This window comes from Lathyrus oleraceus, chromosome 5, assembly GCF_024323335.1.
Source record: "Lathyrus oleraceus cultivar Zhongwan6 chromosome 5, CAAS_Psat_ZW6_1.0, whole genome shotgun sequence".
NCBI classification, from domain to species: Eukaryota; Viridiplantae; Streptophyta; class Magnoliopsida; order Fabales; family Fabaceae; genus Lathyrus; species Lathyrus oleraceus.
Window position 1 is genome coordinate 488,069,059 of NC_066583.1, and position 14,674 is coordinate 488,083,732.

Consider the following 14,674-nt stretch of genomic DNA (forward strand, 5'->3'; position numbering starts at 1 on the left):
GTACATATGCTTGCTGTATCTGTGGGTTGTTTGTTTGTTGGGTTGGGACTGTTCTATCAGAGATAAGCCCACTACCCAGGCTTGAGCATACACATAAGTGTTAGAGTGGATAGTCATGAGGCTTGCGTGGCATGTTGCTACGTTAAGTCGTTCATGAGACCCATATTCCAAACGAGGTTTCTTTTGGATATATTCTGTCCTATGGGTGTTCCATAACGACAGATATTCCTCTAGAAATCGTCGACTCTGGTGACCATTTCCCGAGAACTCAGTCGAGGCCTCTCCTCCGAGACGTGATTATGTTAGCTCTGGTGGGCGCATTCTCGCTGCTCAATCCGAGGACCCCGAGACTGGGAACTTGCTTTAGGATGTCCTGTTGAGGGGAGTCAGCAGAGGTCTTTTATCCCGTAATAATGCCAAACCTTCAGTGGTAAACGTATTATTCTCGACTGAAGGGCTGAAGCTGACAAACTTCTGTTCTTAGAACCTACCAGTGAGGGGAGGGTTTGATCTCTAAAGATACGGTTTCTGCCAGTGGTGCTGTGATGGTGACTTTGGTTCAGCCAAATTTATGGACGTTTATTTCTGGGACGCCGGAGTTCTGTCCGTGGTTTATCAGCGGGTTCCGTTTATTTCAGATCCCTGGGCTGAATCTGTGGGTGCTCACTCAGATGGTGACTCAGTTCTCCAGACATGGGTTCAGATGCCAGTTGATCAGATTGACTTTGGGTTTCAGATGGTTGTGATCAGAGTTCAAGCCGAAGCTTCGGATCCTGTGTGCCGAGATGCACAACCTGCCAGTCTTGGCTCCATCCTTTGCATCATAGCATGTTTATTTTCCAAAAAAATAATAATGCATGAAAAAAAGTTAACTCGCATGTGCATATCCTTTTCAGGATCATTCATGATAAAATAGCATCCGCATCATATACATATCATGCACATATCATCCTTGCATTGCAGACATGCTTGGGAGAGACTTCTCACTCTGGGTTTTGACTGAGACGGGATTGTTGATCATCGTCCGCACCGCAACCAGATTGAATCATCAGAGGAGTATGGATCAAGTCCAAGATGAGTTGGCTGAGATGAGGGCAAACATGGCCCAGTTCATGACCATGATGCAAGGAGTTGTTCAGGGGCAAGAGGAGCTGCGTGCCTTAGCCCAGAGACAGGAAGCTGTGATTCTGCCGCCCAGTCGTGCTTCACCAGAGGGGGTCCTTGTCAATGATCAAATTACTGATGTCACTATTCCTGTCAACAACTATGCCGTGGGTGAAGATTTGAGGGGTATTATAATCAGTGGACAGCCCCTTGCTACAGAGACTGTTAATGTCAGAGCAACCCTTGCTCCGGTTCGCCATCCTGGCTCTTCAAATCCTTCAAGTTCTAAAAAGCCATCCTCTGGGGCACCCAGAAGGGGAGAGGGTGAAACAAACGTTGTGCACCGTCGGAGGAGTGTGAACAAAGGACAGTATCGGCAAGTTGCTGCTGTGACTATTCCAGCCACTCAAACTCAACAACAACAGAGAAGACCAACTCAGCAATGTCAGCATCAACAACATCGTCCTCAGCAGCAGGCTTACCGGCCTCCCAATGGTAATCAAGCCAGTACGAGTAATGAGAGGAAGAAGATCATTTTTGATCCGATCCCTATGTCCTATGCAGAGCTGTATCCCTCTTTGATAGAGCGGAACTTGATTACTCCCAGAGACCCGCCGGCTATACCCGTCAACCCTCGGTGGTGGTATAGGCCTGAACAGCATTGTGTGTATCATTCGGGTGCTCCTGGTCATGATGTGGATAGTTGTTTCCAGCTGAAGATGAAGGTTCAAGACCTTGTGAGGTCAGGGGTTCTGAGCTTTGAAGACTTAGGTCCCCGTGTTAATCAAGCTTGAAGACGGCAAGTCCCGGGTTGGCGATGGTTGTTCTTCTGAGGTCTTCAACGAAGAGGTTTGTTCAAAAGCAGAAGTTGCTGATGCAAAGGATTCTGACATTTGTCATCCCTGGTGGGATCTATCGCAATTGGGTCACTGTGGGCGTTCCTACGGTTGTTCATAAGTCAGAGTAATAATCACTTTGTTTAAAAACCCTTCTCCCGTGCCAAAAGGAGAAGTGATGACATTGTTGGCAACATTTTGTGCAATGATATTTTCATTCAAATAATTCATGTTAAAACATTTGTTTTTCCAATTGTTTTCCTCTTTTCGCTTTTTGCATGAAATTGGTGATCACAAAAAACCCTAAAAAACAAGAATAAAAGCAATCTTTTCATCTGCATAACGATTGTCTTGTTTGATTTTCAAAAAGCTTTTCATATCAAAATCATTATGCAGGTTGTTTCTTAAACCCATTGAACACAATGATCTGACGTCATCTCCCAATTGTGAATTCCCTGTATTCGAAGTGGAAGAAGATGATGTTGAAGGGATTCCTGACGAGATTTTCCGACTTCTTGAGCAAGAAAAGAAGATCACTCAGCTGTATCTCAAGAATCAGCAGAACAGCCAACTGGGGCATAAAAGAAAAAGAAAAAAGAAAGTACAAAGAAAGAAGAGGGTGCAAAATCAAAAGAAATCAGAATCAAAAGAAAGAAAGAAAGAAACAAAAGAAAAAATAGCACCCTCAAAGTCCCAAGTTGACTGATGCTGAATTCGATCGAAAAGAAGAGATTAACTGCCATGTGTCATGGTCAGTTATATCAGCGGAGAGTGACGAAAGCACGCTATAAGAAGGTCAAGCCTCGTGTGTTCCGAGGGACCCTGTGCTCAAGAAAGTCTTGTCTTTCGTACCCGATTCCAGGGGCAAGTGAACCCTAAGCTATGAACGCCCATAGGTTGTCAAGAGAGTCTTTTCAGGCGGTGCTCTGAGACTTACAGCAATGGATGAAGAAGTTCACTTGTCCTGTGAATTCCCGATGCAGTCAAGAAATACTTCGCAAAAAACAAAAAAAAAAACAAAAAGCTCGCTAAGTCGAACACCCCAAAGGGCAACTTAGGCAAAAAGGAGCGTCTCGGTGGATTGAAAACCCGAAAGGGCGATCCAGGCAAAAGTTAGAGACATTGAAAAAAAAAAAATTCGCATCCCGCTAGATTGAGCACCTCACACTGGGGCAATCTAGGCAAAAATTAGGGATTTGGCAAGTAACTGCATCTTGACAAGACTGTGTTCTATATCTGTCATCCGTCAGGAATCCTCGAGGCGTCGTCGACTGAAGCTCTGAATACATCGAAATTCAGAATGGTAGAGTAAGGGTCATTATGTTCAATGTAGCCCTCTCCAATATATATCACCGATTTCAAACTTGTACAGATCTATGGAGTCTCGCCCTTTGCAGACTACCATTCCATCACATCAATTTGAGCTTTTATCCAATTATTTGCACTCTTATTTGTTTCAACTCAACAAACGTTTTGCATGTTTTAATTGATAAAGTATCATTGTTTTTCAAAATAAATAAATTTTTCAAAATTGTTCTCAAACTAAGTGAATATTCACAATGATGGAAGGATACTTAGGAGACCCACAGTGCTCTCCCAAGGGCGGTATGATTACCAACAGGTAAGACAATTGTTCGTATCTCGAGCATGACTGTATCTTTTCCCTGTAGAACCTCTCATGGTTTCTCCTCAGCGAGATTGCCCAGTGTAGTGTTGGTTGAAGTTGTTCATCTTCATGTCCCCGGCAGTGCAGTTTTTTTTTCTTCCAAGTCCCTATTAGCACCTATAGTGGGGCATCCCCAGTAGAGTGCTGTTTGAGCCCTAGTGTGGGGCATCCCTAGCAAGTTTGCTGTTTGGACGCTTTTTGTGGGGCAGTCCTAGGCAGAGCATTTATTGAAGACTTCAACTTTCCTCTCTCCAGCAGAGCAGTCTTCCTCCCTCCCCCAGCATGGGTGCTATTCTTGGAAGATTCAGTATTTGGTGGATTGACATCCAGTACTCCATCATGTCCTCAGATAGATCCACAGCGGAGTTGTTAGCATGAGGAGCTTTATTAAGGCCTATCTATCTTCATCAGAGATCTGGTTGCTTCTGAGTATCTCTGATTTCCAGCACGAGTTGTTGTGGCGCGTCCGCCAGTATGTTGAACTCTTTTCTCCGGTTATGACTGACGATCCCTCCGGAAACCTATGGTGGCCTTCCTCCCCAGCAGGATGGTGTTGCTCCCTGATATCCCAGTCTCCAGTGGATTTTCTTGGCTCTCTGGTGACTTTGGTTTTCCCTCTGAAAGAGTGGTGCCGGATGGTTGATTCCCGGACCTGTGTGTTGAGCATGTCTGTTTGTCAGCATTCATCATACATTTTTTTTAGATATAATGCATACATGCATAATCATAGCATTCGGATACTCATGATGCAGCTGTTGCCGTGTATCTGTTGATGGTTGTCTCCTGCTATTTGTTGATACAGATCTCTCCAGTAGATCCTCCTCTAGCAGAAGTGGGTGAGTCTGATCTCTCCATGTAGAGTCTACCCCTTAAGCAGAAAGTGTCTACCATTTCCTTCTGTGCCCCCCACTGAGTTATATCCTCGTGGATGACGGTTGTTTCTGTTCCCTCCCTAACGGGATGGGTTTTCCCTATTGAGTTCTGTCCTCATTAGGATGAGTCCTGTTTCAGTCTGCCTTTTTGGATCGATCCTAAATTGGCTTCCTGTTGGCTGTCTCCCGTGCTTCCCTGGGGCATAAATGAATAGTCGCTCACTAATCGGCACTCATTCATCTTATCCTCAGCGGAATTTTTGGGCTTCTACCTACAAACCGGTAGTTGTAAGTCCTATTTCTGTGGTTTTCTACCTACTAACTGGTAGTTGTAAAATCTCATTTTCAACCCCTAGCAGAGGTAACCATTGTGGTTCATTCTGATTGTTGGCAGATTTCGTGGCTTCTACCTACAAACTGGTAGTTGTAAGTCCTATCTTTGTGGTTTTCTACCTACTAGTTGGTAGTTGTAAAATCCCATTTTCATCCCATTGGCAGAGTTAACCCTTTGTGCTCATCCTATCGATGACTGGTTACCTTTCTGTGGTTTTCTGCCTACAAACCGGTAGATGTAATCCCCTCTTTGTGGTATTGATAGTCTTGTCCCCTTTGGATACTTGCCCGGATCAAGCAGTATTGTCCCCAGTGGATCTTCCCCTTTCTTTTGGGTATTTGCTCCGAGTTAGCAACTTTATCCTCTTTTGATTGGTCATCTTTTGCATGCCTGGTCCTGGTACCCTGATACCTTTCTTTTCGGTCGATTATTCATTTAACAACCTGCAACCCGGTTATGGATAATCTTCCATGCGAGTGTATTATCTACGTTTTGACGGCTATAGATGATATATCTCATGCACTCTTTGGTCAAATCTTTCGATTGTTATCCCTAGCATGGGTCTTTGGCATGCGTGCCGGCTCACGTATCACTATTTTGTTATCTTCGCCGATGATGATGTACATGAAGAGTTCCCGGTATCCAGATCGAAGTGGCGTCCAGGCCAGTTTTCCCGGTATCCAGACCGAAGTGGCGTCCAGGCCAGTTCCCGGTATCCAGACCGAAGTGGCATTCAGGCCAGTGTTCCCGGTATCCAGACCGAAGTGGCATTCAGGCCAGTTTTCCCGGTATCCAGACCGAAGTGGCGTCCAGGCCAGTTCCCGGTATCCAGACCGAAGTGGCGTCCAGGCCAGTTCCCGGTATCCAGACCGAAGTGGCATTCAGGCCAGTGTTCCCGGTATCCAGACCGAAGTGGCATTCAGGCCAGTGTTCCCGGTATCCAGACCGAAGTGGCATTCAGGCCAGTTTTCCCGGTATCCAGACCGAAGTGGCGTCCAGGCCAGTTCCCGGTATCCAGACCGAAGTGGCATTCAGGCCAGTTTCCGATTTCCAGATCGAAGAAGTTCTCAACCATCAGGACGAAGAACTTGTGGTGTTCAGACCAGTTCCCGGTATCCAGACCGAAGTGGCGTCCAGGCCAGTTCCCGGTATCCAGACCGAAGTGGCATTCAGGCCAGTTTCCGATTTCCAGATCGAAGAAGTTCTCAACCATCAGGACGAAGAACTTGTGGTGTTCAGACCAGTTCCCGGTATCCAGACCGAAGTGGCGTCCAGGCCAGTTCCCGGTATCCAGACCGAAGTGGCGTCCAGGCCAGTTCCCGGTATCCAGACCGAAGTGGCATTCAGGCCAGTTTTCCCGGTATCCAGACCGAAGTGGCGTCCAGGCCAGTTCCCGGTATCCAGACCGAAGTGGCATTCAGGCCAGTTTTCCCGGTATCCAGACCGAAGTGGCGTCCAGGCCAGTTCCCGGTATCCAGACCGAAGTGGCATTCAGGCCAGTTTTTTTTCGATATCCAGATCAAAGTGGTGTTCAGACCAGATTTCCGGTGATCAGACCAACATTGATACTCTCATATTTCGATGCTTAGTGTTCAGACTAATGTGCGGCGTTCAGGCCATGGGTATTCCTGTGTTACCATCTATTTTGGTATCCAGGTCAACTTTCTGTTTCGGTACTCAGGCCGATTTTCACTGTACCGGACGGATTCTTCTTTTGGGATTGCTTCTTTGTCGATTCTGACAGGCATGGTTAATTATTTCATAGGGATTCAGGATCAAAATCCGGGTCTTCTTAGTATTTAACCATCTCCCACAATGATCATATGAAGAACGTCTTGCTTCATATTCTCTAGTTGAAGACGCTTAAATAGGGGCAACTGTCATACCCTGATTTTGGTCCTGAATGCTTGGCCTAACCTTGCTTTGGTTTTATATGAGGATTGGTTTTGATCCAAAGTCATGGTGTTGTGATTGTGGATACCTCTATGGTCTGGGTCATCTGAACAACCAAGTTTCTTGTGTTTCTAACCACTTGCCGGTCATGTTATTGGTTCATGGATACTATGTCAAAACCCTAACCTTATGGTCTTATTTCATGGTTTTGTTCATACACATTATCAGTCAAGTTATTTTCTTTTCAAGAGTCAAACATTCAAGTTATGATTAAACCAATGGTAAAACCAATTTTCAAATCAATTTTCAAACCATTTCAATTCATTTCACACCATTCTAAACCATTACACTTGATTCCATACAAAAAATACACAAAAATTGACACTTTGACCAACTGTTGACTTTGGTCAACAGTTGACTTTTTGGTCAACTTTGACCGAAGTCAACCCAAATTTCTCAAACCCTAGATTTCATCCTAACCAATAAATCATATGTCCATTTACAAAGAAACTACAAAGAAAATTGATTTTTGACCATTTTTGTTGACTTTGGTCGACAGTTGACTTTTGGGTCAACTTTGACCAAAGTTAACCTTCCTATTTTTGACCCCTCATGCTTCCAATTGTTGTAAACAAGACATGGTGCTGAAACGAGGCGGTAAGGTTTGCCACTGTGTATATCCCATAAAGCTAGACATTCTTCTTTTGAATGTCTCCCAGAGTCCTGATTGGGATAAATTTCTTGAAGAATTAGCTACCCAGCTAGGATTGCAAAATAATACCCAGATTGACCTGATAAACTTTTATTGAATATCTCAATGGATATTACTCCACATAAAGGCGTTAGTTTCTCTGCCAATGAAGCTTCTAAAATAAACTCTTTATTTTCAATGCATAAGGTGCGCCTAGACCCTGGATTAGTAGGTGGGTATAAACTTCTCAACATAATCTGGTTTGAACCTCCACCTCCAAATCAAGCTCCTACTTTAACTGCTTCGCCAGAGAAAGCACCTTTGTGTCATTCACCTAACCTTTGTAACTGCAGCCAAACCAGCTTCTCAAGCTATTAAGACAACTTGGGGCAAAAGCATTTTGCTGTGGTGTTTTGTTTGTGGGCTTTAACATGTTCTCTGCTTCCTTCTTTCTCCATCGGAATGACGAGAATTGGTTTGCAGAAGAGACCTCTAGATATTCATAGCATAAATGCTTTTAGAAAAGCAAGGGAACATCAACTAAGATCAGGAAGACCAATGATGAGTGCACATGATCGGTATATTGGTAAGTCAAACGATGAAGCTGAAGTACCTTTGAAAGATTATATGAACGCTCAGTATTTTGGTGAGATTGGCATTGGCACGCCGCCACAAACATTTACCGTCATATTTGATACCGGTAGTTCCAACCTTTGGGTTCCATCATCCAAGTGTTACTTTTCTCTTGCATGCTATACGCATAATTGGTACAAGGCAAAGAAATCCAAGACATATAACCAAAACGGAACATCGTGTAAAATAAGCTATGGAACTGGATCAATATCTGGTTTCTTCAGTCAAGATCATGTTAAAGTTGGCAGTTCTGTTGTCAAGCATCAGGACTTCATTGAGGCTACACGAGAAGGAAGTCTTTCTTTTCTGGCAGGAAAGATTGATGGAATATTTGGACTTGGATTTCAGGAGATCTCAGTTGCAAGAGCTTTGCCAGTATGGTACAATATGGTGGAACAAAATCTTATCGGTGAGAAGGTGTTCTCTTTTTTGGCTCAATAGGGAATCCTAATGCAAAAAAGGGTGGTGAATTGATTTTTGGTGGTGTCGACCCTAAGCATTTCAAAGGAAAACACACTTACGTTCCGGTTACTGAAAAGGTTACTGGCAGATTGAAATGGGAGATTTTTTCTTTCATCGGTGGCTCGTCAATAGGTGTTTGTGAAGGTGGCTGCGCTGCTATTGTGGACTCAGGAACATCTTTGCTTGCTGGTCCAACTCCTGTTGTCGCTGAAATCAACCATGCCATTGAAACTGAAAAGCCAAGGACAGAGAATGCTGTTTCAGCTGGGAGTTCTATTCCCTGCACAACCGGAACACGACCATACACCAAGTTAAACCTTCAGAACTATTTTCCAACTTAAGCCTACATGTTTTACATTACACCTCAATAAAATAGCATACATGGTAGCTTACCTGGTAGGAGGATTCAACATGGTTCACACAGATGCACTACGAACAACAACCGGTCATTAAGATTCCTGCAGCATCCATGCAAAAAAAAGGCTAAGCGGTCAAATGCAATTTTACACAAAGTAATTACTGAAGCTACACCAGATACTGTTGGTTCAAAATTTATTGGATTTGTGACATCAAGAGCAGGAATACCCGAGCTACTTAAGTTGGATGATGTGATTGATCTGGTGATTCCAAGAGGCAGCAACAAACTTGTTTCTGATATCAAAAGTTCCACGGAAATCCCTGTTCTAGGTCATGCTGACGGAATTTGTCACGTCTATGTTGATAAATCTGCAAATTTGGAGATGGCTAAGCAGATTGCGCTCGATGCAAAAAAAAAAACAGTTTATCCAGCAGGATGCAATGCCATGGAAACACTATGCTACCCCTGCTACTGCAGCAGTTCATGCTACAACCTACTACACACACTTTGCCTTGCCCAATACTTTCCAGCAGCACTGAACCTACCCTTGACCTTGAGATAGTGATTGCGATAATGGCTCATGGGAGCTACATGGTAACCTCCTTGTATAAATGATCCAAACATCTGCTCTATCTAGCATTCAGCACAATCAACAAACACCAATGGCTCAACAGTCAATATTACCTCCACAACAGCAGCAACTAATAAATCAGCAAAAACAATCTATCAAATATACACCAACAGTTGGGAAACAATGTCAATGGGTTACAGTCGCAGCAGGTCCTTGGACCTCAATCTGCCAATTCAGGCATGCAGACAAGCCAGCACTCTGCGCACGCGTTACAGCAATCGAAGGTTCCAATTCAGCAGCAATTACAACAAGGTGCATCAAATTTGTTACCATCTCAAGCACAGCAGTCACAACAACAAGTGCTACAGCAGCAATTGATGCCACAGATTCAATCTCAGCCTGCACGATTGCAACAGCAAATGAGTTTGCGACAGCAACCAAATCCTTTGCAACGAGATATGCAGCAAAGGCTTCAGACACCGGGTTCCATACTTCAACAAACGGGTGATCTTGATCAACAAAAGCAGTTATATCAATCACAACGGCCCCTTTCAGAAACTTCGTCAAATTCTCTGGATTCAACAACACAGAGCATGAACCTATAGCCCCTGAAACTACAGCATAAGAAAATGGCAATAGCATACTCCAAAAGGGTTTGAGCTCATGTCCTGATACGGCAATTAGAAGTTCACCTCTCTTGTAAACGGAGTGATTCAAGACAACAATTACAATCAAAGCTAGAAGGTACAGAAGGAATGCGACATTGGTATATTTCTCTGTCAACTGCTCTGGAGTATAAACAGGTGATTGGTGATTGCCAAAAGCCACTAGAAAAACATTTCCAAGAACAATGAAAGCCGTGGCAACCAGTACCTTGACTGTCACCACTATGTTCAACACAAAGTAAGCGAATACGGGATTCGGAACGGTGAATTATATCATTTTCCTACTTGATTGGTAGCATATTGTGGAGGGATTTGGGATAAAACTGCTTTTCATATATAATCGGAAGCGATCGTCTTCATTTTTCCTCACTATTTTGGACACCACCACAAGATGGTCCGCAAATGAAGGATCAAATTGCTGCATATGTTGAGTACTTGATTCAGTTTACATCAGGGCAATTTGCCGACGATATTACTGAGTTGATCCGCAACCGTTACCCATCGAAAGATTAGTGAATCCAGTAGCAGGTCGGAAAGGCTTGAAGCTGATCAAAAGACACTGTCAGAGCGTAGTACCTGCTGTTTTCAACATCATTGTGCATTTACAAAGCCCACATACATTTTATGTTAACTTGAGATGTAAAACAGTTGCCGGTACTCCAAATCCAGGTGTCTGGTTCATGCATGGTCATAGTGAAGTGCACATCCCAAAACTCAAACCAACTCACCATGAAACTACTAAAATTCAAGGAAAAATCACAAACCATCCTTCAGATGTTGAAATCAAACCAAGCCCTCCATTTTCACTGCAGTAAAAAGGTAGTTAATTCACTGCAGTAAAATCACAACAACTCGGTAAGATGGTAAGAATTCACAAGCAACAAAAATGAAACATTTTCACAGAAGAAGTACAAGGTACATGTTACCTTTTTCAGAGCAAACACCAAAATGGGATAGACAACAGAGCAACACAAAAAAGAAAGCACTTCCAATTCCATACTCTTTTGATCTCATCCAAACCCTAGCAATGGGATTATAAAAAGGGAGAAATCAGTGAGGAAGAAAAAAACCCTAATCAACAAAAAGGACCTGGAGGCGGAAAAATCCCAAACAAAAACCCTAAAACCTCAAAACCGATTACCTGGAGGCCAGCTTCTTCGTGTCCTTCACCACCACCGCCGTGACACTTTGTAAGTACTTCTCTTTCTTTCTTTTTATCTTTCTCATGTGCTTGTTGTTGAAATTATTGTGTGAGCTGAGAGTGATTGAGAGGGGTTCGTTGAGAACGAGAGTGGCATTGAGAGAAATGTGAAGTTTGGTGAGTGTTGATGAACATTACCGAGAGAAGAGAGAGTGAAGGAGTGAGTTTGGGAAGGTTGAGTTCGTGAGGTGGGGAGGAAGATGACGATGAAGACGAACCTCTGTGTTTCCATTTTTCTTTTTTTCTTTTTTTTTATTTTTTCTTTTATTGTTTAATTTAATTTGTTTTTAACACAAAAAACCATAAAAATGTTTATTTTGTTTTTTTTTATTTTAAATCTTTTTTTAGCCCGGTTCATATATTTAACATAGTATCTCAGTAGCAGATAATGATGAGTGGTCTGGTGGAGAAGGGCAGTGTGCATATTCTTGAGTGGGGTGGGTTCAACACTCATGTGTGGCATTTTTTGGCATTTTTATTTCTCTTAGTTATATTATTTTTCTTTTAGCATTTTTTATTCTTTTAGTATTTTGTTAATATCTTTTTTATGTTTATTATAATTTCATTTGTTAATAATGCATAGTTGTAGTATTTTAATTTAGTTCAAAACCATTTTTTAAACTATAAAAATCATACTTTCTCGATTTAATATCGAGCCCATTTTTTTACACCCTCGTAAGTCGATTGCTTTTTAAGCATCGCCGTCGACCTCACATAGCTTACTCTTGGGCTTTCTTACAATGAGCCGGTTCCCTTACACTTACACTCATACGTTGTTTAATGCTCATTCATTTCATTTCTTTGATTATTTGATTTGATCACATACTTGTTTAAATATCTTATTGTCTGATTGACTGTTGCCTACTTGTATGGTGTATGAGGCATATACTTATATTGTTTGATTGCCATGACAACCCCCATTCATAACAAATGTATCCCTCTCCCATGAAATGTATAATATTCTTTCATTCTTTATCCATCTGTTAATACAAGAAATAAAATGAACATCCGATAATCATTTCAAAACAAGACCAAAACCTCGATCCAACGTCGAGTAATCATTTTTCAAAACCTAACAGAACCAGCACGTATTCATCCACCCTTTTGTAAGTCGATTGCTTTATGCATCGTCATCAACCTTGTAAGCCGATTGCTTTATGCATCGCCATCAACCTTGTAAGTCGATTGCTTCATGCATCGCCATCTACCCTTATCCCTAACACTTCTCCTTGCTCCATTCGTCGATTCTTGTTCCGATTAGGTAGCACCCATTAGATAGAACCCTTTGTATGATAACATAGGTAGGATTCCCATATCCTTTTGCATGCTAACATTAGGTAGATATTCCCATTTGTAAATCCTAACACTTAAGCACATATTGCATGACAACTCTAGGGCAGAGCTTCCCCACTTCTAGACCTTTCTGAGCGTCTCCGATCTTGTGGCATGTAGTCCGTCCTATTGCAAAGAGGTAACTGCCTAAGACTCGATTCAGCGAGCTGCGACACCTACTGCTAGGACGTGAACACATCGCCCACTCTCTTCTGACACAACTGGTGTCCTCCTTTGTAAGTCCATGTTCAGATGGCAATCCCGTTCAGGGGAACTACATCGCCCTGATCCTTGTTCCAGACGAGGTATGTAGGCAGGTGGTCGTGCGAGACCACTCCGGGCACCTTTCTTTTTTCTTTTTGTGTGTGCTTGACAGTTATAGGCTCGAGTTCCCGACTCCCTATTAACTTGTTTGGTTGTTGTGTGCTTGGAAGCTGATGTAAGTCCATCAAGTGGCATTGGGGTTCCAGTGTGGTTTTGTTGGGTTCGGATGCTGATGTAAGTCCAGTGATTGGCAGTCGGGCTCCACGTTTGCCCCTTTGTGTGTGTTTGGTTCGGATGCTGATGTAAGTCCAGTGATTGGCAGTCGGGCTCCACGTTTGCCCCTTTGTGTGTGTTTGGTTCGGATGCTGATGTAAGTCCAGTGATTGGCAGTCGGGCTCCACGTTTGCCCCTTTGTGTGTGTTTGGTTCGGATGCTGATGTAAGTCCAGTGATTGGCAGTCAGGCTCCACGTTTGCCTTTGCCTGTGTTTGTTTGTGTGCGTGTAGCCGAACTACGACAACTCTAATTCTCATGTTCAGATGAGATACGTAGGCACAAGATGCGATGTCTTGCCGAGTTTGACTAACGACTAACAACTAATCCTTATTTTCTTTTGCCCTTGTTGCGATCTTTTCTCTCGCCCTCGTTGCGATCGAGACATTCCCTTTCTCTTGCCCTAGTTGCAATCGAGGCCCTTTGTTCCCGCAGTTAGTTTGAACTACGTTTTGCTCTGATTCTCATTCCCGATGAGATACGTAGGCATAAGGCACGATGTCTCAGCGAGCACACTTATCCTTAACCCCTAGGTAGCCGAGCTACGAAGACTCTGATTCTCATTCCAGATGAGATACGTATGCAGTGGATGCGACATCCGTGCGAGTCATTTTTCTTTGACCCCTTCTTTTAGTAAATAGTACATTAGATAAACATACACCCTTTAGACAAGAACAATAAGAGTGGATCCCGTAGAGTACTACGGATGCGTAGGGGTGCTAATACCTTCCCTTCGCATAATCGACTCCCGAACCCAAGATTTGGTTGCGAGACCTTGTCTTTTCCTTTCCTTTCTCCAGGTTTACTTCGAGCGTTTCCTTTCCCTCCTTTGGGATAAATAACGCACGGTGGCGACTCTCCTGTCATCTTTTTCTCTCGCCGGTTGTTTTTTCGCACCTCGGTATTTTTCGGGTTGCGACATTAAGCTTCCATTTGGCTTTGGTCCCATTAATTTCCCGTGTGATATCACTGTTTTACAATTTATTGAAGTTGACATGTGATTTGTGATTCAATTTGGTTGTGTTTTTGCATGCCTTAACATGTTGATTTAATTTCCAGAGTTCCTTTTATCCAAATGGTATGAAAATTGACATGTAGCTCACTGAATAGGTTCTGGTTAGACATGAATTTTTGTGAGATTTATTGAGTTGCTTTGGTTTAGGTTTAATTGAAATTATTCTGCTTGTGCATATGTGATTCTTACTTACCTAGTTTGACTTAGGTTATGCATGAAATTAATTTGGTGTATGGTTTATACATGAGACCAATTGGGATCTCTTCTTATTTGAATCATCTTGACTTTGATCATGTTTTACTTGCTGTTTCAAGATTTTTCCCTCCTTTGGACCCTAGGCTTGGCCTAGTGGTCTTGTTACTTATGTTTGAGCTTGACTTTGACTTTTCAGGTTAGAAAGCTAATGCCTTAAGGAGGTTGGTTCATAATTGAGTTGTTTACTTTGATCATTGTATACTAATTTGTTTGTGTTGTAGGGTGCTTGGTTCACATGGACTTGGTGCTA

At 42.9% G+C, this 14,674-nt stretch overlaps 1 pseudogene; it reads left to right on the forward strand.

The window, feature by feature from the left end:
- Positions 1 to 7,725: 7,725 nt before the first annotated feature.
- LOC127081490 (aspartic proteinase A1-like) lies at positions 7,726 to 9,411 on the forward strand (annotated as a pseudogene).
- The last annotated feature ends 5,263 nt before the right edge of the window (positions 9,412 to 14,674 follow it).